The sequence below is a fragment of the Oryctolagus cuniculus genome, chromosome 1 (genome assembly GCF_051225735.1).
Source record: "Oryctolagus cuniculus isolate XC-2025 breed Fujian yellow rabbit chromosome 1, ASM5122573v1, whole genome shotgun sequence".
NCBI classification, from domain to species: Eukaryota; Metazoa; Chordata; class Mammalia; order Lagomorpha; family Leporidae; genus Oryctolagus; species Oryctolagus cuniculus.
In genome coordinates this window covers 172,922,789-172,950,422 of record NC_142867.1, presented here as the reverse complement: position 1 = coordinate 172,950,422, position 27,634 = coordinate 172,922,789, and the positions used below count along the sequence as shown (strand labels likewise).

General features: G+C 39.5%; 1 protein-coding gene across 1 annotated transcript in view; it reads left to right on the top strand.

Annotated features, from left to right (window-relative positions):
- PTPRD (protein tyrosine phosphatase receptor type D) overlaps positions 1-27,634 on the top strand; it is a 1,783,257-nt gene that overhangs the window by 16,813 nt on the left and 1,738,810 nt on the right. The window contains exon 2 of the mRNA XM_089316625.1: positions 26,288-26,396. The gene's annotated coding sequence lies outside the window, so the exon portion shown is untranslated. The remainder of the gene's footprint in view (positions 1-26,287; positions 26,397-27,634) is intronic.

Below are 27,634 nucleotides of genomic sequence, written 5' to 3'. Positions count from 1 at the left end.
GTGTTAATTGTTAAAGGAACAACAGTAGTCACTGTGCACTTGCTCCCCATGTAGGACCTCTGTCCCTACTGAATTGAAATATGAGAATCAACTGCAAGTTATCTTCAGAAACTGTGCTCTGCTGTGTGTGGGTATGGGTGCAAATTGTTGAAGTCTATGATTAGCATAGAGTTGGTCCTCTGTATACAAAGTCATACTAAAAATGAACCATAATGCAGGAGATGGGAGAGGGGATGGGAGGTGGGATAGGAGCTGGGGAGGGGGGAAGAAAATGGGGGAAAGAACCACCATATTCCTAAAGTTGTATCTATATGAAAATGCATTCATTAAATAAAAATTTAAAAAAACTGTAGGTGTTGGGCTTGCTATTGGCTACCATTTTTTTAGGCCCACTCAGATAAAGGGCAAAAAGTATGTGCTTACATGGAACCAGTGTGTAGACACATACCTATAAATAGCACTATATTGAGTTAAACATGAGTTCATGGTAATGTCTGCAAGTTTAATCAAATGGATACACAGAGATCATCCTAGCTTCTTTCTTGCTTACCGGAAAAACCCTACTCTGTGGAAAACCCAGCTCATTATCTGGTATTTATTCAGTTATTCCACTCCAGGATACATAAAGGCAGTACCAGAATTGTTAACCTGTGCCCTATGGGAAATATCTATCTATTTGGCAAGTAGAGTTATAGACAAAGATCTTCCTTCCGTTGGTTCACTCCCCAAATGGCCGCTATGGCCTGCGCTGCGCCACGCCGATCTGAACCCAGGAGCCAGGTTCTTTTCCCTGGTCTCCCACGTGGGTGCAAGGGCCCAAGCGCCTGGGCCATCCTCCACTGCCCTCCGGGGCCACAGCAGAGAGCTGGACTGGAAGAGGAGCAACCAGGACTAGAACCAGCGCCCATATGGGATGCCTGTGCTGCAGGTGAGGATTAACCAAGTGAGCCACGGCACCGGCCCCAGGAAATATCTTTATCAACTAAAGCATTGTGCTTTTGTGCAATTCCTTTAGCTGTTGTTACCTCATTTCCAACTTCATTTTGGTTTGCACCTTGATTCGTCATCTCCTCCAGTTGAAGTGGTTTCATTATATCTGTTAGGTAGATTCTTCATTACAGTATGCATTACTTGTAGAAACAGCTAACCACCTAAATTAAGTTTGATTTCACTCATTGCGCTTTAAAGTTCCACGTGTCTTGACAAATATGCTCTGTTGTGTTAGTCATTTTACCTTTTTTTTTTAAATACCCTGAGCTTTACGTATTAACCCATCTGCCCTGTCCTCCAGCCTTTGGAGACAAGTGATCCTTCTAAGTTTGCCTTTTCCAGAATAACATAATTGCAATCATAAATCATGTCAACTATTCATACTGTCCTCTTAGCCATTCAAAGGGTATTTTAGGTTCTTCAATGTCTTTCTGTGGCTTAATGGGTCATTTCTTTAAGTTACTTTAATTGAAATACAATTGTATTTGTTTATGGGGTACAATTTTATAATCTTGTACATAATTCAATGTGTATTGATCAGTGAGAATAACTATTTTATCATTCTGTTAGAAACCTTAACTCTTCTAGTTACTTTGAACTATGATAGTTGCATTGTTCTATGAAATAGAAATCCTCCACCTGACTGTTTTGGTACCTGTTACCTAAACACCTTTCCTTATTCCCCCTTCTTGTTGTTTATTTGTATTCCTAAATTATTATGTTGTAAGGATACACCACATGTTGTGTTCATTCACCCAACATAGGATAGCTTCCTTGGTTCCAGGTTTTGGCAATAATAAATCCGTAAATCTGTTAAAACTTTTTGCAGGAAGGTTGTTGGGTGAACTTGGGTTTTCATATCACGTGGGATTATATCCTGTAGTAAGATTGCTGGGTGATGTGGTAAAATTACACGCATTTTATTAACAGCCTGTGAAAATGTCTTCTGACGTGTCTGTACTGTTTTGCTTTCCTACAGATTGCTGCCCATTCTTGCCAACATTTGATATTGTCAGTTTTAGTTTTCACTATCATAATAGGAATATAATATCAAAAATATTAGGTTGTAATGCAAATTTTCCTGACATTGATCAGCATTTAATATTTGTCATCTTTAAGTGTCAGTAAATGTATCTTCACTGAAATTTAATTTTCTTGCTGAATCTAACAAGTTCTTATATTTTGGTTAAAAGTTGTCAGTATGTGTTTTGCAAATTTATTCAAGCTGTGGTTGGTCTTGAACAGTATTCTTTATACAAAAGTTCTTGGTTTTGGTACTATATAAGACAACTCCTTGCTCAAACTCCAGGTCATCTAGATTGTGAGTGTTTTAGAAGTGTGTGTGTGTGTGTGTGTGTGTGTGTGTGTGTTTAATCTATTGGAAAGGCAGAGAGTCTACCATCTGCTGGCTTACTCCCTAGATTTTGGCTGCAACGGCCAGAGCTATGCCGATCCAAAGCCAGGAGCTTGGAGCTTCTTCCGGGTCTCCCATGAGGATACAGGAGCCCAAGCATCTGGGCCATCTTCCACTGCTTTACCAGGCCATAGCAGAGAGCTGGATTGGAAATGGAGCAGCCAGGACCCACACCGGTGCCCATCTGGGATACTGGCACTGCAAGTGGTGGCTTTACCCATTACACCACAACATTGGCCCCATAGAAGTTTCATGGAACTAATATGTAGGTACCTGATCCATCTTTTTTTTTTTTTTTTCCTTTCCCTTCTTAAATTTGAGAAGCAGAGGTGGAGAGAGAGGTCTTCCATCCACTGGTTCACTCCCCAGTTGGCTGAAATGGCTGGAACTGTGCTGATATGAAGCCAGGAGTCTTCTCCGGGTCTCCTACATGGGTGCAGGGGCCCAAGGACTTGGGCCATTCTCCACTGCCTTCCTAGGCCATAGCAGAGAGCTGGATGGAAAGTGGAGCAACTGGGACTTGAGCTGGTGCCCATGTGGAATGCCAGGAATGCAGGCAGTGGCTTTACCTGCTATGCTGGCCCCCATTATCTATTTTTAGTTTTTAATGAATGGTATGTTATCTGTCTAGATTATCTACTACCATCCCCCCCCTTTTGTACATGAACATCTAATTGTCTAGCATCTTGTTAAAATGATACCCTTTCTATATTGACTTGCCCTGTTCTTTTGCCAAAGGTCAGTTGACTATATAAGAAATTGATGGCTGAATTCAAAGTTTATTTTAATGCAAAGACATTTAAAATGCCTGTATAATTTATTGTTATATGCATTTTTCTGACACCTTTAAGAACCCTTTTATTTGTGTAGGTCTGTTTCTAGGCTCTAGTTATATTGACTTCTGTATTTTTGTTTGACCAAGACCATGCTGTTAGGATTACTGGAGAATTTATGAAGTCTGGAAGTGAGTTCATCTTCTGACTTTCTCAGTATTATGTTTGGGGCCTTTAACTCTCCATATAAATTTTAGGATCCATTTGTCAATATTTACAACATTCACAAATTCAAAAACCAGGATTTTAATTCTGATTCTACAATGTCAATCAACTTAAAGCATTTGCATGTGCTGATGACTTCATTTCCTTAGGATATATATCCAGAAATGGGATAGTTAGATCATGTTTGATTTATTTTTAGGTTTTGGAGGAACATTTATTACTAATGACTGTGCTAATCTATATTCACACCAACAGTGTTTAAGGGTTTCATTTTCTCCTTCACTCTCAGAACAGCATTTATTTCTTATTTTTAATAATAGCTGTCCTGACTTGGGTGAGATGGCATCTTATTGTGATTTGGACTTTTATTTCCATGATGGCTAATGATGTTGAGTATTTCTTTATATACTTGTTGGCTATTTGCATAGATGCCTTCTAGAGGTCTATTCAGATCATGTGCTTATTTTTGCTTGCATAATATAGTTTTTGAGTTATTCATGTATTCTGGGTATTAATGCCTTGACAGATAGTTTGCAAATACTTTCCTATTTAATCAGGTTGTTTGTTCCCTCTTGATCATTTTATTTGTTGTACAAAAGCTTCTTAGTAAAAATCAGTTCGTATGCTTTAGTGCCTGTGCTTTGGGGCTGTCTAAAAATCAATGTCTAAACCAATATTTGAAATATTAACCCTATTTTTTCTCTATTTCATAGCTTGATGTTTTTTAAAATCTTGAGCTTTTTGTTAACATGGCTATAGGGGAGTAGTGTCATTCATTTAATGAATACAATTTTCCCAGCACCATTTATTGAAGACTCCTATTTCTCCATTGTATAGGACATCTATTTTGTAAATCAGTTGACTAGTTGCATCAGTTTATTTCTTTGATTTGTTTTCTATTCAGTTTCTAGGTTAATACAAGTTAATGTGCTGTTTGCATACTATATAGCTCTCTATATAGTATATGTTGAAATTGGGTATTGTGATGTCTTCAGCTTTATTTTTGCTTAGGATTATTGTGACTGTGAAGAGTATCTTTATGCTCTTATGTGAATCTTGGGATTGTTTTCACACTATCTATGAATACCATTGATATTTTGATAGGGGCTGCATTGAATCTGTAAGCTTCTTTTTGATAGTATAGATAACTTTTTTTTCCAGTCCATAAATAGGAAACATGAGCACATGTGTATGTGTACTTTCATTGATTAAACTTTGTTTTTAATGCAGAGGTCTTTCACATTCTTGGTTAAACTTATAAATATCTTTTTTTTTTGGAGCTATTGTGAATAGTTGCTCTTAGGAATATTTTATTGAACTTGTTAGTGCATAACAATGCTACTGAATTTTGTGTGTTGATTTTTGTATCCTACATAGCTTACTGAGTTTTTCAGTTCTCATAGTCTAGTCTAGAGAAACCTAAAGACTCCATCAATAAAGAACTATGTCATCTGCAAATGTAGTTTGAATTCTTTATTGGTGTGCCTTTTCTGATGGCTCTGGTAATACTTCCAATACTATGTTTAATTAAGAGTAGTGAGAGTGTATACCCTTGTCTTCCAGAGCCTAGAGAAATTTATTTAAACTTTTCACCAGTCAATATGAGTATTACTGTGGCTTTGACGTATTCTTCATGTTGAGGTACATTTCTTCTATGCCTAATTTGTTCAAGGATTTTATAATGCAATATTGAATTTTATCAACTTTTTTCTGAATCTGTTTGATTATATCCTTCATTCTGTTGGCATGATATATTATATTTATTTCCATATGTTGATCCTGTTAGGGTTCAAAGAAGGTGAGGCAGGACAGTTAAAGTAGATAATACTTTATTATGGGGGAGCAAGGTGGAGGAGGGGGAGGATGAGGGTCGAGCCTGCCCAAACAGAGGGCAGCAGATTTGAAACAGGCTTCATTCCCTTGAGCAGCAGGCAGAGTCCCTTCTTAAACTGCTTACTAGGGGAAGTGCAGAGGGCCACATGGATTGCAACAAGTGGAAGGAGTACATGCAAGAAGGCCCCTTGGTAAAGTTGACAATACATTGTCTTACCAGTTTGGAATGTCTGAGGTGCAATGTTCCTGAACAATAAACATTCTACTAGCCTTCTAGATCATTTGTACTCAGTGTCATCAGCTTTGGGGGTTTAGACCTCAGTGTCCTTAGAGGTTCTAACAATATACCAAATTTGTTACAGGATTTTATAATGGATTGTTAAATTTCATCAGCATTTTCTGAATGAGTTATTCATATTATATCGTTCATTCTGTTGATTACATTTACTGATTGCCATATGCTGAGCCATTCCTATAATCAAGATAAATATCAGTTCATCATGGTGTATGATCTTAATACATGTGGCTAGATTCAGTTTGCTAGTTTAGATTTTCCCATTTATGTTCGTCAGATATTGATCAGTAACTTTTGTGCCCTTACCTGATTTTTGTATCAGGTTAATGCTGGCCTTGTAGAATTTGCATGAGTTTTCTTTGTTTTTAGTAACAGTTTGAGAATAATTCTGTACAGATGCCTGGAATTCAGAAGTAAGGCACTCTGTTCTGAGATTTTTAGTAGACATTTATTGACTTAATCTTATCACTTTCTGGCTCATATTTTCTGTGCCTCATTCAATTTTGGAAAGTCTGAAATGTCCAGAAAAGTATCCATTTCTATATTTTCCAATTTGTGGGCATATAGTGTTCACAATAGTGTCTATAATGATCATTGGTATTTCTGTGGTATCTGTTGTAATGTCTGCTTTTTTTTTTTTTTTTGTCTGATTAAGTTAAGGACTTATCCACTTGATCTTTCCAAACACCCTGTTAACTCTTGTATTTTTAGTCTTTGATTGATCTGATCTTTGCTTTCATTGATTTGATCTTTTACTGGTTTGGTTCTGTTAAAGGCTTTCTTTATTCATTTAAGAGGTAGAGTTACAGTCAGGAAGAGACAGAGGAGCACTTCCATCTCCTGGTGCACTACCCAAATGACCACAACGGTCAGAGCTGAGCCAATCCAAAACCAAGAACCAGGAGCTCCTCCCAGGTCTCTGCATGGGTACAGGGGCCCACGCACTTGGACCATCTTCCACTGCTTTCCCGGGCCATTAGCAGAAAGCTAGGTCAGCAGAGGGGTAGCTGGGACACAAAGTGGTGTGGGGAGCAACTCGGACTAGACTAAGTTACTGGAATTAAGACTTATTCTATGCATCTGCTCTCCCACAATATGGTGCTGGGAGAGGAGGCAACAGTTTCTACCCAGCTGCCTCTCACCAACTTGACAGGCTGCAGGACCTGCTCCTGATTGGAGGAGAGCAGCGTACTTGGCGTGTGGGTAGCAGAGTTGGGATTGGTGGAAGAGGACTATAAAGGAGGAGAGAGACAACATGCACCAGGAACATCTATCTGAAGGAACACCTGTGCAGCCCCCGAGAGAGCTGGCCGGCGGTGTGCCGCTCCCCCGCGGAAGTGGGGAAAAGTGGCAGGGGGAACCGCCCTTCCACGGAGGTGGAGGGTCGGTAGCCAACCCGGGAAGAACCAGCAGCAAACCTGGGGAGGGCCAAGCAGACAAAAGAACAACGCAGGGTTTAGTGTCATTCCTCCACGAAGAGGGGGAGTGACAAAGTGGTACCCATAAAGGATGGTGGTTGCCACAGAGGAAGGATTAACCTACTATGCCACAGCGCTGGTCCCTCTACTTTTTCTTTATGAAAGATTCCCTGAATGTGTGAGGTCTGTTTGGTCTATAATACATTTCAACTTCAATTTTTTTTTTTTCTTGGAGGGGGTCGACATGATATGTCTGTTTATAGAAGGTGCAGTATTGAAGTCTTCAAATATCATTCTTAGTATCCTACCCTTTAAATCCAATTTTTATATAAAATTTGGTGTTCCAGTATTCAGTATAAATACTTTTATTATATCCTCTTTTTGAACTTATCCCTTAAGCACTATATAGTTGCCCCCCTTTTTCTTTAACTTCATATCTAGTTTACCTGATGAGCATAGCTATTCCTACTGGCTTTTGGTTTCCATTTGCATGGGATGTTTAACCATCCCTTTATTTTCAATTTGTGGATCTTTGCCAGTGAAGTGTCTTCTAGCCAGTCTATCATTGTGCTTTGTCTCATCCTTTTGACCAAATCTTAATTTAATCAATACTGAAGGGTATTCCTAACATGTGAAGTCCTACCCCAATAATTCAAAGATATTTCCAGATTTTTAAAAATTTATTTGACTGATAGTTAGACAGTGAGAGAGAAAGGTCTTCCTTCCATTGGTTCACCCCCCCAAATGGCTGCTACAGCGGGAGCTATGCTGATCTGAAGCCAGGAGCCAGGTGCTTCCTCCTGGTCTCCCATGCGGGTGCAGGTGCCCAAGCACTTGGGCCATCCTCCACTGCCTTCCTGGGCCACATCAGAGAGCTTGACTGGAAGAGGAGCAGCCAGGACTAGAACCAGTGCACATATGGAATTCTGGCACCACAGGCGGAGGATTAACCAAGTGAGCCATGGCGCTGGCCCCTCCAGATTGTTTTGGACACAGTCCTTTATTTCTCTCCGTTGGGTATTAAGGTTTATAATATATATTTAAAGCATAATTTCTTTTTCTCTTGTGTTTACTCTTAAGGTGATTGTTCATCTATTGAGAGGTAAAGGGAGAGACATGGAGAGCCCCTATTTACTGGTTCCCCCAAATGCCCACAATGGCACTTAATGGGTGGAACTGGGCTTGACCAAAACTAGGATCTAGAAGTTCAATCCAGGTGTCCCACATGAGTGGCCAGAACTCAATCACTTGAATCATCACCATTGCCTCCCAAGATTTTTGCGTTAGCAAGAAGCTAGAGGCAGAAGCCAGAGCCAGGAATTGAACCAAGGTATTCTGATAGGGGATACAGGCATCTTAACCACTGATACCTTAACCACTAGGCTAAAAATATGCTCCTTCTAGTAGGTTTTATACTCACATGTTTCCATGATAGTAGTTATCTTCCTTTTGCATATGGATTGAGGACTTAATTGAGTGATTTTTTGTGAGACTGCTCTGGTAGTGATGAATCACCTCAGTTTTTGAGTTGGTAAATATTTTTCCTTTTCTGAATGATTGCTTTGCTGGATATAATTTTTGGGAGTTTCCTTTCAGAACTTTAAATGTCATGTCATTCCTTCTCAACCTGAAAAGTTTCTGTTGAAACATTTGTCAAATCACTTGAGTAATCAACTGCTTAAGTGACTCCTTTAAATGGGCTGGGGGCTTTCTCTTCTAGAATTCTCTGGAGTTTTTGAGTATAAAACACAATAGTGAAGACTTCTTGGGTTACACTGATTTGTGGTCCTTTGAATCTTCTAGACTTTAGGTGTCCGTATCTTAAAATTTGGGAAGTTTACAGCTATTAAATTGGCTTTCTGTGATGTTTTCCCTCTTATGTGTTCTGGATCACTCATAGTTTTATTGCTGTTTTATTGTTACCTCATAAGTCTTGGAGTCTCATTTTATCTGTTATTTCAAAAGACCTGCCATAAACTTCATAAATTGCCATTTATTGATCTATTGAGACTCTTGATTATATTTGATAATTTTTGAGTCATATTTCTATTTACTTTTAAAAATTTATCTCTGAATTTTGCCTATCATGATTTGTTTTTTATAATTTTATTGCTTTGGTTTTGTTTTCTGTACCTCATTGAATTTCCTTATTGAATCTTTTTATACCCAAATTTCTTTTTGGGATCTTTTCCATAGAGTTACTATGTTCCTTGGGAGATATATAAACATTTGTGCATCTGATAGATCTATTGTGTCCACCATTTGTATAGGGTGGCACTTGAAGTATAATATTGTGAAGATCTTTTAGGGTGTACATTTGGTCTGCTACACTAGCTATGACACTTGTATACTGTAGTGGAGGCTCTGTCCAGCTACCTTACTTGCAATTGATGGCTTTCCAGTCAGTAGGTATGACAGTGAGCTTCTCTGTCTCCAAGGTCTCAAGTGGTAGACACTCCTGTGATCAAAGCTAATATAATGCACACATTGACTGAGCAGGATACCTGTGTGTCCACCCCAGTGGACTCAGGCAGGTGGGGTGCCATGGAGCTTCATGATAGCAAGAGGGTACTTGTTGGTTTCCATGGGCCACATGGGGAGGAGGTGGCTCCAGTGTACCTGGGCTGTGGCACAGCACACATATCAGCAATAGCAGTGCACTTGTCAACCTCTATAAGCTACAGTGACGCACACTACTCCAGTGTAGTTTGCACAGCAGTGGGAACAAGGTGTCTGTGTTGCAAGCATGTGCTTATCAGTCTCTGGGAGGCATTTGGAGTGAGGTCTCTAGCTTACAAGGGTGGGTGAAATACACTAGGACTGAAGGACTCCTTATCAAAAGCTTAAGGTATCTCTGATATCAATAGAGGCTTTGGGGGGACTTCTTGCTTACGTTTTTCCCCATCAGGGGAGGGCTTTGCCATGTTCAAACTGGTCTGACTGGGTACAACAGATTCCTTCTTTATCAGGACATCAAGAATCCATTGGGGCCAGCACTGTGGCTCACTTGGTTAATCCTCTGCCTGCGGAGCCGGCATCCCATATGGGCACCAGGTTCTAGTCCCAGCTGCTCCTTTACCAGTCCAGCACTCTACTATGGCCCGAGAGAGCAGTGGAAGATGGCCCAAGTGCTTGGGTCCCTGCACCCCCATGGGAGACTTGGGAGGAAGCACCTGGCTCCTGGCTTCAGAATGGCACAGTGTCGGCCATGGCAGCCATTTTGGGGGTGAATCAATGGAAGGAAGCCCTTTCTCTAAGTCTCTCTCACTGTCTATAACTCTACCTGTCAAATTAAAAAAAAAATCCATACATATATTTTACTGTTCTCTTGGTTATTTTTTGCATGATGAAGTTACATACTGTCACTCCCCCTCTTCACGGAGGAACGACACAGGACCCTGTGTTGTTCTTTTGTCTGCTCGGCCCTCCCCGGGTTTGCTGCTGGTTCTTCCCGGGTTGGCTACCGTCCCTTCCACCTCCGTGGAAGGGCGGTTCCCCCTGCCACTTTCCCCACTTCCGCAGGGGAGCGGCACACTGCCGGCCAGCTCTCTCAGGGGCTGCACAGGTGTTCCTTCAGATAGATGTTCCTGGTGCATGTTGTCTCTCTCCTCCTTTATAGTCCTCTTCCACCAATCCCAACTCTGCTACCCACACGCCGAGTACGCTGCTCTCCTCCAGTCAGGAGCAGGTCCTGCTGTTTATTGGTTGAACTGGAGGCAGCTGTGTAGAAGCTGTTTCCTCCTCTCCCAGCGCCATATTGTGGGAGAGCAGATGCATAGAATAAGTCTTAATTCGAGTAACAGTCTAGTCCGAATTGCTCCACTCCACATACTCCACTAGTTACTATGCATTTACTTATTGCCTCATTCATTCCTTGATTTTTTGTTTTTGTTTTTAAATGAATGCCCCTTTTACAGGCTTATACTAGATTTTTTTACCCTGAGATTCTTTATTAAAAGGATCTGACTACTCTTTTATTAAGATTTCTATGCCTAATTTATGGTGAGAGGAAGTGGTTTCTGTGTTTAATTCCTTTGCCTCACTGAAATAAATCCTAAGCATTTAGTTACACGTTTTTCTTGTTTTTAATGAGAGGGCTTTAATTTTGTTTTGTAATTACCTTTAAATGGAAAGGGGGTATCTTTCTCTTATTAGAAGTATGACAATTTAATATTAAACTAGAATATTCTAATTAAAATGTAAGTTGATATCATTCCTTTATATTCTTTTCCTGACTTATCAAGATATAACCTCTTGAAGCAAAAATTTACTTATATTAAATTGTGTATGTAGCTACCTAATGTTACTCTTTCTACATAGCAATAACTTAAAATATATCCAGAAACTGTTATGGAAGAAAATAAGAACTTATCTCAAATGAGAGGGAGGATGACATTTCATATGTATAACGATGTTTAATATTATGTTAATATTGTATTCTAAAAACTAAATATTCATGGATTCCCTATGAATTCAGTGTTCTCATAGATGATAGGAAATTTTCTATTTATGCCTAATTGATATTCTTTTTTTAAATTGGGAAAAACCATTTTCTTATCAGCATATACATTTTAGAAATAGTCTTTTGAAGGCAGTACTTATACAAAGCATATTCAATGTTAGAGCATCATATTTAAACTTGAATATTAAATATCCCCAATTAGAAGAAAAAATACTATGTTGCATTCTACATGGAAGAGTTCATTAGTGAAGCTGTTCATGGAGAAATATTTCAAGATTTGTATACATAATTTGAGAGGCTGACAGACAAATCTCCTATCTGCTAGTCTACTCCTCAAATGCACATAGCAGCCAGGGCTGGGCGAGAACAAAGGCAGGCGACAAGAACTCAATGTGAAGTCCCCTGAGTGGGTGGTAGGGACTCAACCATCTTGAGCCATCACCTGCTGCTCCCAGTGTACACATTCCAGCAGCAAGCTGGAATTAGGAGCAGTCAGTGCCCAATCCCAGGTAATTTGATATGAGATGAAAACATCCCAAATGACATTTTAACCACTAGGTCAAATAACCTCTCCTATAATAATTTTTAACCAATTGTCCAAACACCTATATTACTTCAAGGTAATGAATAGATAAGGAAAAAAATGGACTAAAACCCCAACTAGAAAATTCTGCATTTATATACAAACAGCTGCAAAAGTGAATTGCAGGGTAAGTATATATTTGTTTTTAAATTTCTTGACAGCATGTGCCACATGACAGTAAAACCCTGTAGCAGGAAGTAGAATGTATACAGCATGGATATGACATAAAGCATTGTCAAATGGCACCCTCAAGAACTAAAGTGTGTGCAAAACTGTTTCCTTCTGTAAAAATCATAGTAATTACAGGACTCAAGATTTCATCGAGCAAAAGTCTTATTCACCAAACTCAGACCTTCAATTTCCTGCAATAAAAACACCATAGCCGGGCCGGCGCCGCGGCTCACTAGGCTAATCCTCCGCCTAGCGGCGCCGGCACACGGGGTTCTAGTCCCGGTCGGGGCTCCGGATTCTGTCCCGGTTGCCCCTCTTCCAGGCCAGCCCTCTGCTGTGGCCAGGGAGTGCAGTGGAGGATGGCCCAGGTGCTTGGGCCCTGCACCCCATGGGAGACCAGGAAAAGCACCTGGCTCCTGGCTCCTGCCATCGGATCAGCGCGGTGCGCCGGCCGCAGCGCGCCGGCCGCGGCGGCCATTGGAGGGTGAACCAACGGCAAAAAGGAAGACCTTTCTCTCTGTCTCTCTCTCTCACTGTCCACTCTGCCTGTCAAAAAAAAAAAAAAAAAAAAAAACACCATAGCCTTAATGGTTAAATTTATAGTTCACCAATGTATTACGTAGGGTTCTCCATAGAAATCTAGGAGTTGTGTGAGGGAAAGAGAGACATTTAAGGAATTGGCCTCCCAAGGTTAGGGAGTCCAAAATATACAGTTGCAATGACAAGGCCATCTGGCTGGGCTCTAAGAAAGAAGTGATGTTGTAGTTCAAGTTCTCAGCTGAAGTTCTCTTTTTATTCTGTTCAGACCTGAATGTATTGGGTAAGGCTTGCACAGCTTATGGAGAGTATTTTCTCAATTCCTACTGACTTTAATATTATCCAAAAAGACCTTCACAGAACCATTCAAAATAACATTGAACACATTTCTGGGCACCAGGGCCCTGCCAAGTTTGACACATAGATAAAACCTTCAAAACTATGACCTTTAATTCATGTTGGTTTGGCATGAACAAAACAACCAAGTTGAATAGGAATAGGATACAGTCACTGTCTTCTCATCCTTTGGTGGTATACGCTTGTGGAACTTGCCCTAAAATGCACTACTGCAGGTGATTTATCCTGACCAGCAAAGTCTGGAAGACATCTTCTGCCTCCTTCTGTCAAAATGGCCCTTACTCTGTAGGCTTTGGAACCAATGTAAGGTCTCTTCGAACTGCTATATAAGCCTTCCCTGTGTATGCAGTAAGTAAATATTCACGTTGCAGTTCTCAGAGAAAACTGTCAAATGGATCTGCAAACATCAGATACTGTGCAGTGAAATTGGAAAAGACTTAATTTGTTCCTTGGTCTACACAAGCCCTTTCTCCAATGGCAAGTCTATGATCAGGTTTAAAATACAGTTTCCAAGTACCTGTGGAGGATTAGTTCTAGGACCCCCTCCCATTGATAAACACTGACTGTACAAATCCCTTACACAAAATGACCTTGAATTTGCAAAAATGCATCTTTCCCATGAATTCATCTTTCCCATAAATGTACTTGATCTAATGTAAATACTACATAAATACAGTAAATATACTGTATTGTTTAGGGAATAACAAGAAAACATGGTGCATGTTCAATACAGATGCAATTCTCAATAGTTTTTTTTTTTAATTTCTTTTTATTTGACAGAGGTATAGAGAGACAGAGAAAGGTCTTCCTTCCATTGGTTCACTCTCCAAATGACCGCCACGGCCGGCACTGTGCCAATCCAAAGCCAGGAGCCAGGTGCTTCTCCTGGTCTCTCATGCAGGTGCAGGGACCCAAGCACTTGGGCCATCCTCCACTGCCCTCCCGGGCCATAGCAGAGAGCTGAACTGGAAGAGGAGCACCCAGGACTAGAACCTGGCGCCCATATGGGATGGCAGTGCCGCAGGCAGAGGATTAACCAAGTGAGCCACGGCGCCAGCCCCTCACAATAGTTTTTAATTCATGGTTGTTTGATTTAATGGATGTAGAGCACATAAACTTGGAGGACTGACTGCACTGTACTTCAATGTTAGATCCTATTTCTAACAGTCTCTGAAATTGCTGGGTGTTGTACTTTCCTCATTGAACAGTTCCCCTGGCAAAATTGTACTAAGTCTCCTTCAGAAAGGAAGAGAAATATTAATTATGTAATAGAGAATTTCTCCTCAACAGGGGCCAGCCTGTCATTCATTCTTGCGCATGGTTGAAGCTCCTCGAAAGATCATGCTGCATGAGAACAAGCTACTGCGGGGTATCTTCACAGCCCAGACTTAGGCTTCTGCACCGACCATTTAAGTCCACATGAGTAAACACATTGTATACTTTCTTAAACCTCAGCCCTTCTGTTACTTTAGCAAACAACATTCTAACAAGTCTCCTTCGCTTTCTGTAGGCAACAGTTATGTGAAAGCTTAAAGGAATCATCATGATACACAAATTTAGATCAACTCCAGTTCTTGCTCAATTACTGACTGCATGAGTAGGTCCTGTCTCAAATCTTTTTACTTGGTCTTTTGCTCACTTACCTTGGTAAAGCAAACTCGGTCAGTTTTCACATGTTCAGCCCTGGTTCTGGCTCTCTCAATATTAGCTAACTACAATTCCACTGGTATATAATCTTAAGCAAAGTTGCACTTCTCCACTCAATCTGTACTGAGATCTCACCCTGGTTATAGACCTATAGGCAAAGAAATGTAGAGTGATCCTGAAGAAAATAACATTAGTTTGTGATGATCCCATCTGATATTACATGTCTTTGTATGTTCCCTGACAAGGGAGATAAAACTTTTCCCAACAAGTTGGAAGGTGGTGCTCTCATTGGCCAGGAAGATAAGAGGAATTTAGGGGTTTAAAATTCTAGGTTCATTGATTCAAATGTTCCTTCCTAAGATCGCTTCCTAAATGTTTTATTTTTCAAAAGGGGACCATAAATTTTCCATAGGTCAATCAAGGCTAGATAGTTTGCTTTGCAGTCCCAACACCAAACAGTTAAAATCAGTCTGATCAGAACATAGTCAGTTTTAACTCTAGGAGATAGGAACATTTTCAAAACTGTTTAGAGATTCTTGCAACTTGCCATGGGTTGGTGATGAATGCTGTGGCCATAATTTTTTCTTCCTCTCAAGGTTACTAATTTTGTCACTAGAAGCTGGTGCACTGAACAGTTATTGTCCCTGTACCATTAAAGGCCTCAAATGGCAGATACTTTCCCACATTTTAAAATGAAAACCATTGTAAAACCCAAGTACTTCAGATGTATTTGCAGGCACAGATTATCACTACTTCCACTGCCACAGCAATGAAATCTGTTATTTTGAGATCTGTGATTACACTAGTCCTAAAATTCTATCCTTTCAATCTGCTTTATAATGCTGTGACTGGTTCTAGTAACCTTATATTAGTCATTTTCTCATTACTTTTTCTAAAATACCCAACACTAACTTTAGGAAAAATGCTTATTTGGACATATCTTAGTTCACAGTTTGAGATTAGGTAGCCCCATTCACAGTTGGTTTTTACGAGATGAATAAACTGGGAATGTACAAATCTCCATGCTTCATATAAGCTACTTATTTAAAAATTTCTGAGACTGGATGCATGGGTTCCCTTCATTCTAGGACTCTGTAGGGAGAACAGCTTTTGATTGCTACTTTTCTTTTGCTTCTTCATTCCTTAGTTTTGAAAAGGCCACTCTTATTTAAAAAAAGTTTTAGGGTGTCTCCTTGCATTTTTGGAAGCAAAATAAAGTCCCTGGTTAGGTTTACTAACATTCTTCAGACCTAGATTTGGATTGCATTATAAATCTATAAACAGAATGTGGAAACTCTTGAGTCTTCTTCCCATTAGTTCAGAATTAACTAACGTCAGAGCAAGATGAATCACATTGATGCTCTCCAAGAGCATATTGCCAAATCCTTTGCCAATTCCTGTAATTTGGTTCTGTCAGAGTCCTGATGTTAACAATGCAGTGAGGTCATTACCTAGGTCTCTTAGAGTGAGTGCCAGTTGTGTTGGATGGTAGTGGCCACCTGCCCAAAACAGTACAGATAGAGCCCTCCAGGTACTGTGAGTGCATGCAAGTTACTCCAGAGATTGCAATACCAGCATCAACAGTCCCAGCTCTGGAAGGCACAGATGGAACTGTCCTCAGTTCCTATGTGGTATACAAGGGTGATCGTGCCATGGGCTCCCAGCGCATGAGCTAGGGGACAGAAGAAATTCTTAGGTAGGATCTGGATGTCTAATGGACTGCTGCTGGTGCTAGCCTCAAGAAGCAGAACACTCCTGGATCCTGGAAAATAAATGAGCACACCTCTGGGATATGTTTCAAAAACTCCCACAGATGCAGTACTCTGCATCTTGTAAATTGCCTTGTCTGCCTCAGGTGGCTTCTGGTAGCAGCAGGACTACTTGCTGTCCACTGAATTGGAACAGCTCAGTGACGATAGCATATTGAGTCTGGTGTCTTAGGGGGTATGGAAGGAGAGACTCAATGTGCCCCCCTCCCCCACTTTTTGGAGCCAAGTAATTGCTTAGACCCCATTCAGCTCTCCATTCTGGACTTGAAGTCAGTGGGGACTGTGGAGTTCTCCTTTAGTTAGAACTGCCAGAGGCTGGAGCCGTTCCCTTCCTACCTTATCGTGGCAATATGGTGTTTCCCAGCTGGGAGCTGGTTATGTAGATACAGGGATGGCTGGGGGCCATGGCTGAGTGTGAGGCAATGAAAAGAGGATAGAAGTACTTACACAAAGTGTTCTGTCACTTCTCTACTGAAAACCTGTCTCCTGTGAATGTGGTCCATCATTTGCTTTTTGTGGTGTGACTTCTCACTGTTCTACCATCTCTCTTCTGTCCACACACCTTTTGGAAATACCGTCCTACAAACACATTATTCTGGGGCTTAGACTAATAATGCTGTTTTTATGTTTTCCTTAAGGATTTATTTATTTGAAAGTTAGACTTAGAGGGAAAGACAGATTTCCTATCTGCTGGTTTATTCCCCAAATATCCAGAGCTGGACCAGGCCAAAAGCAGAGGCTTCCTCTGGGTTTCCCACATGGTAGTAGAGGCCCAAACACTCGGACCATTTTCCACTATTTTTCCCAGGCCAGTTAGGGAGCTGGAACAGAAGTGGAGCAGCTGGGACATGAACCGGTACCCCATATGAAATGCCAGTGTCGGAGGTGGCAGCTTTACCCTCTGCACCACACTCTAGCCCCATTCTCCTTATGCTTCAATAATGTTGCTGAAATTACTAACATTGGATCACAGCAGTGACTTGGATAAATACTTCTTGTAGTGCTTGACTAAACATTGAGTTCTTATTAAAACTGTACCTTTGTAAAAATAAATGGATTTAGCAGAGTACTGTCATTAGATACCAAACACTAAAGAGGCTAAAAGTAGTTGACTACTTATGTCTCAACATTTCATGTTTTATTTTCCTGCACATCTTCTACTTGAACATTTTCATTAATAACTTCTTCATCTGATACTCAAAGACTGTTTTTCCAGGAGTAATGTTTAGGATTAGGATTGGAGTAAGATGAAGGTGGATCTGGAATAGGAATGGGTGGAACAGGATGTGCACAGCTCTTCCTGCAATATCTCAGCTAGTCATTTGTTCAAAAAAACTAAAATTGTACTATTTATGTGGAATGAACAGTGTAGTTCACAACATTCTACCTACTAAAGAAAATGAGGTCTTGGCTGAGCAGGACCACAAAAATACTAACAAGTCTTAGAGTCAGCAGTAAACATCTTGACCATTATTTGCACTATAAACCACCCCCCATCCCTCTTCAAGTTTGTGTTTCTTCATTAATATTTTCCTAATAAAATCGTTTAGTAGCAAGATATTATTGAAAGAAGGAAACCCACAGGTACCACCCAGATAATTGAAATTCCCTAATAGTCTTTGGGAATAACATCACATATTTTTAGAATCATATCTATGAATTATATCAGAACTGTTAAACTGAAAAAAAAAAAAAAAACCTAGAGAAGTTAAAGGCAATTTGACAGAGATGTTGGACAGACAGATCTTTCCTGTGCTGAATACTCCCTAAATGACTACAACAGCCAGGTCTGGGCCTGACCAAAGCCATGAGTCCATGGGAGAAGTCTCCCCCATAGATAATAGGGATCCAAGCACATGGGCCTTTGACTGCAATCCCAGGTGGATTAGCAAGAATCGGGATTGGAAGCCAAGCCACTAGGATTCAATTTCCCACTCCAGTATGGGATGCTGTCATTGCAAGTGGAGGCTTAACTACTGCTGTGCTACAATGACTTCTGTCTTGACTGTGATAACTAAAGATGAATGTATTCACTCACGAATAGCAAATTTAATAAAGTAAACTTGATTGCTCATAGATTTGAATAATGTGCCTGAGATAAATTGTTTAGTTTCACACATGTTATAAGGAAAAACAAGGTTTCTAAGATGAAATATTCACAATAGTGTTCAGGGGTGTTTAGTCTTCAGGACCACGATTCAGAATGAAAATCTAATTTGGCCTTCCAGTACCCACATGCCACAATGTTTTTACTTTATCTAAAGCTCATGTTAAATCTAGCAATGGCTTTGGATACCTAAAATTTGCTATTCCAAGGCACCTTATTGTAAGCTAAATAAAGGTCTTTGTAGAAGCACAAGCTATTTGTCATTCTGATTAAGCCTCTTATACATGACACAAAGGGTAATATCAACTTTTTAGTTCATTCATGTAATATTTTATAAAATAATTCCCTTGATATATTTTGGATCTTGAGGTATAAAATTCAAATTTTTTTCAGACAACTTCTGGTCTTCACAAGCAAATAAAACTTTATGAATACCTTCCAAAATCAAATTTTAATATATAATCATAATTTGCACTCTAAGAATGAGTCAGCACGTTCTCATAATTCTGCTTCATGTAATGTTGTGCTTCAATGAAAGCATATTTTACACACAGTGACATGCCTGTGAGATTTTACTTAAAATTTGTTGTGAAAAATCTCTTGATGATCCAAACACTGGTTGAAGAAAAACATTTGTGACTTTAGAGCTTAGATGTCTATTACTCCATTAACACAGTTGTATGTTTTGAGAGATCCTGCCTAGCCTTGCCACTTAGCAAGCAGTACTCTGTGAAGCCAGTGTTTATGGAGGTCATGTAGGGCTGCAGTAGCTTGGAAGCTTGCAATAAGGAAAAAATATGATTTTCTTTAAGAAAAATGTGCCTCAGTGAGTTCCAGGCAAAAAGTTATAGCTAGACTCAGAAGTGGTTCCTTTTGGGGTCTAAATAAGCCCCTCTTGAATCTGCTCTCTTTATGTAAACTTATTTTTACAGCTACTTTAAAGGTTTTTTTTTTTACTTTTCAACACACTAACCTAGTGTCTTCAGCCACATAAAGTCCTGTGTGCACCTCTTATGCTTATCATATTGCAATATGGTTAACTGTCCACAAATTAATGTCCTCTAGTGATTAAATAAGATTTGCAAGTGCTAAAGATTACCACAATGAGTATTGCATTTAAATTGCTCCAAATCTAGTAAGGCAGAAAATACTCAAAATACAAGATTGTGAATTTTTGTATATGTAGCATACTACAGACATGGTACCCAGCCTGTGAAAGTAGAGCACAACAGAGGGGATAAAAAGCCTTCTCAAACTCAATATGTAATAGTTAGCATTCAGTTTATAATATTTTAAATTTTTACATTTCTTTGGTTATTCTGTTTTAAAATGTACGGATATATATGGATTTCTGGAGGTGTGCTTCTTGGTACTGATTTTTAACTTTTCATCGTAGCCCAAGAATGTGGCCTATAGGAATTCAACATTTATTGAGTATTGCTTTTTGACATAAATCCAATTTTAATATATGTGCATGAAAACATCTTCTTGCTCTCCAAATTTTCCTCTTAAATTCTGTTGATTATAATCTAGCATCACCCTATGGAATGCATTTCACTGGCAAACATCTTGTCATGGTCACCCCCGAACTCTATGTTGTAAGCTAAATATGCAGTTCTAAGTCTTTGGTTTCTATGATGTAATTGCAATTTTTGACATAGAAATACTACTTAAACCACTGTTTTCAGTCAGGTTCTGGGACCCTGCCTTATAACTTCTCTTATGTCATTAGTAGTGTCATTGTATTCTCTACTTGTTTTATCTTCATGTCCCCAACAGTTTGAGAAATAAAGAATTTGGTCCTTGGACCTCCTCTTTTTTCCCTCTTTTATTTAAGAGGCAGATAGACATGTGCAGAGACCCTCCATTTGCTGTTTTACTTCACAGATGCCTGCTTGGCTGGGGCGGGACCAGTCCAATTCTAGGAGACCAAAATGTGACCTGGTCTCCTTCGTGGGTGGTAAGGATCCCCCAGGTGCTTGAGCTGTCATCTGTTGCTTCCCACGGTTCACGATAGCAGAATGTAGCTGGATTGAGAAGTGGAACAGGAAGTTGAACCAATGCTCTCCGATACCAGATGTGCTCTCCCTACCAGCATCTTGACTACTGTGTCAAACACTAATCCTGAAACTTATTTCCTGCTTTTTTTAGAGGTTTATTTGAAAGGCAGAGGGTGGTATGGGAGTAGGGAGAGATCGTTATATTCTGTATATTGGCTAACCCCTCAACTGGCCACAGCAGCCAGCTAAACCCAGGAACCAGGAAATCCATCCTGAGTTTCCATGTGGATGCTGGGCGACTGAGTCCTAGGACCATCTTCTGCCTTCCTAGACAAAGCATAAAAAAACTGGTGGGAAGTAGAGTATCCAGGACTCAAACTGGTACTCTAATGTGGGATACAAGTTTGGTACTGTGACATAACACCAACTCCCTTTCTTAAACCATCTATACCTCTTTGCTCACGTATGATCTCAATGGCTTTTAATACCAGCTATATTCTGCTGACTTCCAAATTTACTCTTCAAGGCACATTTTTGTACTTAATCTGATTTCTCAATGTCCTGTTTGATAATGATGATCTTAAAACTGACATTTACACAGTGGATCTCTTGATTCTTATCTAAGTGCTGACTCTGCTTCTGTTACTCAGATCCAATATCCAGCAGTTATGTCATAGCACCTGGAGTAGAGGCTGTTTGCAGATCCTGTCTCTTAAACCTTCAAATGCACTCATATTTCAGACATTTCTTCCACCTCCACTGTTTCTGCTCTGGTCTAAGTCACACCTATCCTTTCTAGATTATTGCCGTAGCCCCTTTCATTATCTTTTTCATTTTAATGCCTTTCCGTTTCATCTATACATTTAGCCATAGTGACTCATTAATTTTCTACTTAAAACTCTCCATTGGCTTTCTATCACATTTGGACTAAAAGCTGATATCTCGCTTCCTTTAGTACTGTTTCACTACTTCTTGTGAGCCTGTACCTCTTCTACATTCATTCCAACCCCCCAAAAGACAAGCTGCATTTATTACTGTGTTTTTAAACTTTGAGAAGCAGCTAGAGAGACTGCTCCTATCTACTAGCTCATTCCCTAAATACTCTGATATTGGGCAGGTTAAATCTGGGAGATAAAACTCAATCCAGGGGCCCATGCTGTGGAATGAGTAGGCTAAGCCTCTGCCTGCAGTGCTTGCATCCCATATGGACATCAGTTTGTGTCCTGGATGTTCCTTTTCCAATCCAGCTCTCTGCTGATGGACTGGAAAAGCAATGGAAGTTGGCATAAGTGCTTGGGCCCCTGCTCCCACATGGGAGCACCTGGCTTCAGATCAGCTCAGCTCCAGCCATTGCAGCCATTTGGGGAGTGAACTAGTGGAGGGAAGACCTTTCTAACTCCACCTCTCAAAATCTTTTTTTAAAAAAATCTGCACCTCCCATGTGCATAGCAAGAATGCAGCAACTTGACTTACTACCTGTTTTCTTCTAGGGAATGCATTAGAATAAAACTGGAATTGTGAACAGAGTCAAGACTTGAACTCAAGAACTTTGATACTGGGTATAGGCATCCCAAATGGAGCCTTAACAAGGATGGGCATTTGACCTAGTTATTTAAACAACCTTGGTACACATTTTTTTAAACAGTCTCTAGACTCTCATTAGACTTGGCTCTCCCTGTTGCCTCTGCCTGTAGTGTCCTCTTGAGTTCCATGTGCCCAACTCCTCATAGTGTTGAGGTCTTACACAAATGTTGCCGTACAAAGGATTTACCTCACTACTCTATCTAAAACTGTGACTCTTTCCAAGGCATTTCTTAGATTTCTACGGCTTTCTCTTCTTAGCACTTATTGCCACATTCTGTATAGTGTGTCTTACCTAATTATTGTCTTCATGCGATAGCACTACATGGTCACAAAACTGTGTGCATTTGGCTGTATTTTACTCTAAGCATCAAAATTAGTGCCACCGTATAGTAGATAGCCAATATATCTGAAATGAGTATACATTATATGTGCCTGTACGATCTACTCTTCAAATAACATACAGATCTGTATACAGTAAGTATACAACAGAAGTAAAAGTAATCAACATCCATAGAAGATAACGGGACAGCAGGGATGAGCATGCAGAAGCAGAGATGATGAGCTGCAGAGTCACCTCAGCGTAGGCCTCAGTTACAGCACATATTGCTGCTCTGCACTATCGTTAACAGCCCAGGACTTCATGCTGTATGTCCAGTCCCTGGATAATAGATACCTTTAAGTGAGATCTTGGTACAGCGTCAGGGCAGGCTGAGGGCAGTTCCCTGAGTCACAGTGGTCTGCCGCTGGCACTCCAAGCAGCTGCGGGGTAAAGTCCTTCCGTCTGGAAGGGTATGTTTTAGGCATCCACTACATTTCCAAAGCATGCTAGGGGATTAGGGCTGTTTCTGCTTCATACAAAACTCTGTAGACTTCCACATAGTTAACTCTGTTCCTCCTTCAAATCCTTAATCAGATACCATTTTTTAAAAGAGGTCCATACTTTGTCTTTCTAAACTAAAATATGCTCCCCCACTTATAAAATCAGGTTTTCTAATTTGACACAGTTTGGTTAGTTATTCTCTGCTATCTTCTGTCTCTTCCACCTAGAAGTTAGGTACTGCAAGGACAGGATTACATATATTCAATGATAAATCACAAGACTTAAAACATGACCCATATTTCAAATACTTGAGGAATTTAATGTATTTGGGGCTTCTGACCGTGTTGATATTTTAAATGCTCAAAATTTGGGGGATTAGGATAGCTCTTTTAATTCCATTTCTGTATAGGTAAGAATGACAGTCTGACAGCCCAGAATGAGTCTGTACTGTAGTCCACTGATAAAATATGCTAGAGCCATTCTGAAAAGAAACCAAGAAGGAAAAAATCCTGTTAGCATACCCAGTAACTTCCAGGTATTAATTACTTCGTTAAGGTTGGAGTAGCTCTAATTTGTCTTTTGCTTTCAATTTGGTTGTACTGCCGTATGTTCTTAGGATTGAGGAGACTTGGGTGGGCTTGGAGGCTGAGGAAAAGTCCCTAGTAAACTATCTAATTAGAGTGTTTGCCCCAGGAGTTAGTGCAAGGAAGATGTAATGGAACAGGATACCACCAGAGGGCACTGTGGGACCTCTTTGTAATAAACTTTCTTGACTAAGATTCTAAGGGGACAAAAACTTGAAAAAAAATCTCAAACACAGGAATATTTCTGCTGTTCTAGTTAATAGGTTTGCTTCATTTTACAAACACATAAAATTTTAAACTGCATTTTACATATAAATTGGCAAAAGATATTAACTGAAATTTCATAGGAAAAAATACACAAATGTCCCTTAAATGTCATAGACATTGAATCTGCCTCATAATTTTAAATATAGGTAAAATGACACTATAAACATTTGTCACTTTATATCTGCAAAAACCTAATCTGCCCATTCATGCAGTCTTACAGATTTCTGGTGGGAGTACAAATTGGTTTGTTTCTCAGGGAAGTAAATGTGGTACCATATTTAAAAATAGGATGTGCACACTTAACCCTTGTCCTCCTCGCATGCACTCACAGGAATGTATACTACAGATGTACCTCCTCTTGGGTACTAACTTATGCATGTGAAGTTGTTTATCATAACCTCTGTTATGGAAGCAAGATTTCTTAAGCAATTTGAGGAGAGTTCTGATTGAATAACTTATGGCATATTAGAGCAATCTACATGAATCTGAAAATGAAGGTAAAATCCTCTGAAATATACATTAGTTTCATTATACAAATGATATCAAGAATTATGAAAGTAATTTGTTTAGAGTTGCACAACTAGGTATAGCAATACTCAACTGTACAACTGATTCTAATGGCCATGCTCTTGAATATGAATAAAAGTATTTGCTGGACCTCCTCTATTCTCCTTTCAGATTAGATCTTTTTCCATCCTAGTTTGTAACCTGGAGGGTGGCCTGCAACCTGGCCTATGCAGTCCAATATAATTATTCCATTTGTAGCAAGGGAGGAAATAAGTGTTTCAGGCTTAGACTCCCTTCTATGCTGTGCTCTTGGGCTATCTGTGACTCCCAGGCAAAGTCACTGCTCCTGTCTGGGAGGCACTTTCTGCATTTCTGACTTCTGGATGTCAATGCCTGTTCTCATGTCTGCAGATCTAGGAGTGGGAATAACTGTACCACACCTTCCCTTGCAGCTTCACTATATACAGCCACATGCTCTAAATGGTTTTTTTTTTCCTTATTCTAAGCTCTCCTCAAATTATCTTAATTTAAACTGCCATCTGCTTTCATCTGGTACCAGATCAGTGTTCAAGAAGTTATTGTCATTATCTAAATGAGAACTGATAAAAGTCTTATTGTGGCAATAGCAGAAGAAATAAAGGAAACAAGATGGGTTCCAGAATGAGAAAAGAAAATTTTAGAATTAGAAAATTTTAGGTTTCTGCAAGGGCAGAACAATATTGTCCCTAAGGTCTGGATTATAAAGTGATTCAAGCAGGCCTTCCTTAAGGCTTTCGTATCACACTGCAAAGGAAAACTCTTATAACAGAGTTACTAACAACTGGACACAAAAAGATTCTAGCTTGACACCAGAATAAAGTGTTTCATGTGTTGAAATACACAGATCCACATTATTGATTCAAAGAGGGTGGTACTGGGGTCAAGTGGTGGTCCAAATGGCCAATTGGTTCCATGTAGACGTAATAGGAAGAAAGATGGGGTACCTTGGCATGTAAATGAAGCTGTAGGGTATAGTAATCGGATCAGTCTTGTCTTTGAAGATTTAGGTGGGCAGTGAGCATTCAGAAGTTCAGCAAATTCAGGGTCCTCATCATGAGATCCAGTTCAAAGTCTGACACAAAGTCCTGGGCAGAGGGAGGTAGGCAAAAACAATAGTGAGGCAGGTGTTGAACGTACAATAAAATGGGTGTATTGCTGCATCATTGTCACTTGGGTGTTTCGTTAGAGCTCCTTAAGCTATTCAGTTGTTAACACTTTGTTACTACAAAGACTGAGAGCTTTGAAGGCCAGATGGCTCTAGTTGAGTGAACCATCTTTCCTGGTACACACCATTCACAGGCAGCTCAGCTCTAAAATTATTGCCATGCCTATGACTTCATCACATTCCCAAATCATTTACTTGCATCCCAACATTCTATAGTAGTGACACTCTGACATGTGGGAGGAGACCTCAGAATTCCTCATCCTTGTCTCTCAAAAGGACACACATAAAACTAATAGAGTTGAATTATTCTGTTTCCTGCCGAGATTCTTTTTCATGGTAAAAAAGGAACTCGGAATGAAATATTTCTAACCCTGAACTTGTCTTTCTGGGGTTTAAAAAAGTGTCTTGATTTACAGGCCCCAAGGATAATACATAGAAAATGGCTTTGTAGATTAACACATCGATTACTTAAATCATAATGGATAGGAATGACTGTACTGAGATAATGAGTAACCTTTCATCAGAACATTTTATTGCAGATGAAATATAGGTGGTCCTTTGACTTATACAGGTGCTATATTACTCATTGAAGTATAAAGGTGAAGAGTTTGTTTCTTTGTTACTCATTTTGATAAATGAGTCTCTAATGTGTCAGGAAAAGATAACATAATGAATATTTCAATATGCTTGAAGGGACATGCAAAGAAAAAAAAAATGACTGGCAGTCTGTTCTGTTTCAGAAAGAAGTAAAAGGCAACCAGTTCCTGGCCTGTGATATTTCAGATAAGGGGTTCTGACTGACAGCATGTTGGCACCAGCCTTGAAGGACGCCGTGGACTTCAGCTCCAGGTGAGTTCACTGTAACCAAGTTGACTGGTTTTCCGTGACACTGAGTGATATCTGATTACTGTCTACAAAACGAATGTCACTCTTTCAGCTCGTTTACCTTTTCCAAATACTGAGGGACCTCATGTCTTCAGGAGTTTTAAAATCTTAGTGTCTTTAAAGTCAACTCATATTTTTCTTGTAACATTAGTGATAAATAGTAGCCATGAATGGATTTACTTTCAAACTGAGTGTACATGTCTCTTATAAAAGATGAAACTTTTTACAGTATTTGAGGGCAAGATGAAAAATATCTCTTTACAGTAGTGATCAGAAGTGACAATAAAGTCATAATTAAGTATTTCAGCTGACATGTTGTTTCAGTAACCTTCTTAATGGCAGATCCTTAAGGGCTCAGTTAACCCAAGAAATTGATAATTCCAGGGTCAGATAATTGCAGTACCCAGATAATCTGGTGATTATCCATGATTTCTGGTTCCTAAAATAAGAGGAAAGAGTCCTATAGATGTCAGTTATGATCCTTCCCAAGTCTGTACCTTCATGAACCCATAGCTAGGAAAACAGATACCCATCACATGGAGATGTTAGTATGAAACTACTGTGGACTAAATAGAGTAATCAAGTGGTAGCTTAGGGAATGGGAGATACTTAAATTTTTTATGGAATTTAAGAAAACATTTTTTATATTCTGTAAGACCTGCATACTAGGCCTATACACATCTATGTGTAATTCAGATAAAATCTCTTAACTAATCTTTGAAAGTGGAAGAAACATAAGACTACTAGGGCAAATACTATGTAAGATGCAAGGAATATGCAATATGTATTTGGTTAATAATTGCATTACTGTTGCCACCACAATTTTCTGTCTAGTACTTGATGTAAGAAAACAGCGATGTGTAAAAAACATTTAACATGAGGATGCTTTTTATACGCTATAATTTTCAGTGTTATTAAAATAAACAGTCTGAGTATGTGACACATAGAACTTAAAGATTTTTCCAAATACTGAGACTCTATAAACTATTAAGGCTTCAGAAGGATATTTATGACATGGAAAAAGAAGTAAGGAAATTTAAAAAAATGTCTTAGACAAGAAAATTAGTATGTATGAAAAAAATAAATATGAAATTAAAATTCATAAATGATGGATATTCTTCTACAGTTAGAAAAACATAAAACCTTTCATGTTGAAAATTAAACCTGAAATTTTATAATTAGGTATATAATGCAGTTTTGTT